This window comes from Myotis davidii, unplaced genomic scaffold, assembly GCF_000327345.1.
Source record: "Myotis davidii unplaced genomic scaffold, ASM32734v1 scaffold238, whole genome shotgun sequence".
In the NCBI taxonomy this organism is placed as follows: Eukaryota; Metazoa; Chordata; class Mammalia; order Chiroptera; family Vespertilionidae; genus Myotis; species Myotis davidii.
In genome coordinates this window covers 12224789-12228945 of record NW_006293779.1, presented here as the reverse complement: position 1 = coordinate 12228945, position 4157 = coordinate 12224789, and positions in this window count along the sequence as shown.

The following is a 4157-nucleotide window of genomic DNA, read 5'->3' as shown; positions in this document are numbered from 1 at the left end:
GTCTTTAGTGGGAGGAGCACAGCAGATCTCTACAAGAAGTTTTGGAAGAGCCTCGGGCTAAGGGGCAGCTGGGACAAAGGCCAAGCAGGGGCTCACACAACAACGGTTTGGTTCAAGAAACAGGAGGCAGCATATGTGCGTGTTTGTGTGTTGTGGGGCTGGGTGTGCTGGGGACACGTGGGGGTGAAAAGGTGGAATCGTGAGGTTAGAGAGACATTTGAGGGGCCAGGTGACATATTAAGAACAATAAAATTTATCCTATAGGCAATAGGGAGCTATTGAAGGTGTTTTTTTTTTTTTTTAAGTAGGCAGACATGGAATCAGATACAAAATGCTTCATTTATTCAACGGATGTTTACTAAGCACCTACTATGCATCAGGCATTGTGCTAGAGGAGTGAGCAAATGAATGCATGGCTATCTGCCCCCAGAAGTTTCTTTAAATGTTCAATCGCAGGGAAGGTCCTTGAACTCCAGGGCCCAGCTGCCATGACGTCGCGGCCTGTGGCCTCTGTCAGGAAAATCATTCTGCAGCGAGCAAACCCCGCGAGGAGACAGCCAGCGCCGGCTCCAGCCTCCGCCCCCTTATCTGTTTTTCTTTTTCCAAAAGACCTGGAGGGACTGTGGTTGATTCCACTACAAATCAGTTACACAATTTCCCCGGGAGAAAGCGAGTTTCCACCTTAGGGGATGAATGAGCCCTTTCTTTTCTGGAGAGCCGGCCCATGGAGGCCCGGGCTGGGCACTGCCAGAGAGGCAGTGCGGGGAACAGCAGGCCTCGGTGTAATTTGGGGGTGACTGTTTGTTTTTTCATTAAACAAAGTCTGCTGGCAGGGGCTGCGGCTGCTGGAGGCCCTGGAGGCCGATAAAGCAGGTAGGGAGCGAGCCTGCAGCCGTGGCCAGGCCAGCGAGCGCCCCTGGATCCCACCGCAAAGCGTCCATTTTTCAGAGGCTGCGGGGCCTATAAATGGTGCCTTTGAGGAGGCTGCCCAGCAGGACCCTCCCTGCGGCACCCACTCGGCCGCTGGGTTCTGAAAGCTGATTGTCCCTCCTCAGGCCCTGCCCTCCTCGCCATTCCTCACGCTGCCCATTGTCCGCAGAAAGAGGCCATTGTCTGGGGCTGACATATCTGCTGACGGGGGCACATGAAACGAGCCGAGCTGGAGAGAGAAATCCACCCCAAACAACAGAAGCGCAGCCTGGCTGGAGGGCAGGGCTTAGCGGCTGCTGCCGCCCTGATTCGCTGGGTGCTTCCCAAGAGGAAATGCCCCCCATTCGGGGAGGATCAGAGTTTTATCTCTGGGCTGGAATGACACCGTTTGTGCCTTTGTGTCAACAGCACTGAGAGGCCTTGTTTAGGGTGATGTGGTGGCGCTGGGAAGGGCTTGTTTGAAGAGAAATAAAGAAAAAACCCAGAACAATGTTTACCCAGAAGGCAGCTCCTGCCAGCGCCGCCCGCCGAGGCCACCCTCTGCACTGGATGTCAGCCCGCTCCCCCGGCTCCTCCGCGGCTCCTTGGCCTTGAGTGCAGCCTGGTGGGCAGGCAGCTGGCGGGCCAGGGGCAGGTAGGCTGTGCCAGCTTTTCCAAGGCGGTAAACAGGGAGGGCCCATCTCCCCCTCCTTCCCCTCCCCCATGCAGCCCCTGTGGCCCAGTCCTTGCCCCAGCACCACCCCACTCCACAACTGAGGGGTAGCCCTGGGAGAGCGGACCTGACACCCCTGGGTGCAGGCGAATTCCCAGGGCCTGTGGAATCAGTCTGGGGACCCAGCCTCAGAGATTCTTGCTGAGAATCTCTCAGTGTGGTCCCAGGACCACAGCCTGGGCATTGCTGGGAGCTTATTGGAGAAGCTCTCTCTCAGGCCCCACCCCTGACCTGCCCTGGGTGGATTTACACATTACGTTTGAGGAGCATGGGTCTAAATCAGGACTCCTCACACATGGCTGCACCCTGGAATCATCGGAGAGCTTCTAAAAGTTTCAACACGGGCGGCATCTCAGGCCAAAGATGTCAGGATCTCGACAGGACAGCATGTTTTCTAAGACTGTCCAAGGGATTCCAATGTGTCTCCATGTTGGTGCCAGAGAAGGGAGGATGGCGCCCTCTTTTCTCTTAGGCCTGACTCTGCATTGGTCATGATGTGACTGTTCCTGAGCATCTTCTATGTGCCAGCCACCACCACTGTCTCTGAGGCTTCATCAATAAAGATGGCATATGTCCACTTGTTCAGTGAACTCCTATTCATCCTTCAAAACCCAGTTTAAAAGCCTCTTCCTCTGTGATGCATTCCTGAATCTCCCGAAGCAGGAACAAATGCTTCTTCCTCTGAATTCCCACTGCCCTCTGCGCATTTCTAATATCTCACTTGTCACATTGAGATTTGATGATCTGTGTACCTGTCCTTGGACTGCAACCTCCGAGAACAGGGATCATATGTTCTTTATCTTTGTCTCCCCAGGACCTAGGGCAGGGCCTGGGCACAAAGTAGGTGTTAAGTAAATGTTATTGACTATGGCTATGTGGGTGAGTGCATGAATGAAAACAAGAATAAGTGAATATACATTTTCTGCTCTTAAAAAACTAAAACTTGACAGAAGAGATCACCTGCTGCAACCTCCGAGAACAGGGATCATATGTTCTTTATCTTTGTCTCCCCAGGACCTAGGGCAGGGCCTGGGCACAAAGTAGGTGTTAAGTAAATGTTATTGACTATGGCTATGTGGGTGAGTGCATGAATGAAAACAAGAATAAGTGAATATACATTTTCTGCTCTTAAAAAACTAAAACTTGACAGATGAGATCTTGCACACATTAGCAAGATGCTAACCTCTGGGGTCGTCGTAGTGTAAGAGCAGCCATAGGCACTATGTCAATGGTTGAGTGTGCCCATGTGCCAATGAGACTGCTTCCACAAACAGCTGATGGGCTGGGTTTGGCTCACGGGCCACAGGGTGCCAACCTCTGGTCCCGGGAGAGACAGACAGTGAGCAAGTCATTGTGACCAGGTTGAGGTATCTCTCGTTGCGATTCTCCTCCCACTTGGGTCCATAGGGAGACTCTGGAACTCAGCACAGAGGCTCAGGGACTCTGATCTCCCGGTCCAGGCCAGGCTCCTCCTCTCACTAATTGGCTCCCATCCTGATTTCTAGCCCCCTCTCTTAATGGGCAGCTCTTCCAAGTGATCTGCTCTGTACCCTTGAACTTCTAAGCAGCTCTCCCAAGTACGTTGCTTTGTGTAATGTATACTGAAGTTACATAAATGACAGTGAGCTCTTGGCTGTTCTGTTTCCTACTTTTCACCCGCATTCAGCACTGTGCTTTTAAAATCTAGTGCTGGGTGTATATCTAGTTCATTGCTTTTAAATGTTCCAACAATTTTCACATTGTCCATTACCAAATCTTCCTTCTTCATCTCCCCGGTGATGATCACTGCATTTGGTGCCGCTCACTGTCCCCACATGCCGTAAGGAGATGCCACATACTTGCCTTTCCCTCTTGGTACAGCCTTAGTCTTAGCCTTTGTCCATTGGATGGGATGGTGTCCTGAATGCTTGCCTCCACCCAGACTGTCCTGAGGGCTGTTATCAGATTCACATCCCTACCCCAGAGCTTAGCCAAGTGTGCCTGGGGTGCTTGGGGCCAAGGATGTTTGGTGAGCCAATGAGTCAGGCTCCTCTTGGTGTTCACACAGTCTAGTGGAGCACCTGGTGTACCTGCTTATTCCCCACAGCAGACTGAGGGCTGCCCTCACCCCAGTAGCACCTTTGCTCTGTGGACGCCTCCCCCAGCAAAGCAGGTTCCCATCATTGTTTCTCATTTCGTAACCTGTTGACTATCTGATGGGCTGATTCTTTCCATACTGCAAACTTGGGGAGTGTTGTTTAGGAGGGACACATGCTGTTGTCCCCAAACAGGCTGCCGTCGGGACATGGGAGGTGCTGGGAGGCCCAGGGTGGACCTCAGGGAGCCGGGCCCTCAGATCCAGGCCTTTCTGTGTGTTCCGGTGGCGGATGCTGGTGTTAGCTGAGCCCATCAGCTCGTGGTTTCATCTGGGTGGAGCAGAGCCAGGAGGGGCTGTTCCTTTGTGCTAGGAGCCTGCTGGTGAGCACGGATGGAAAACTCAATTATCAGTGAGGTTAGGGCAGGGCGGGAGGTCAGG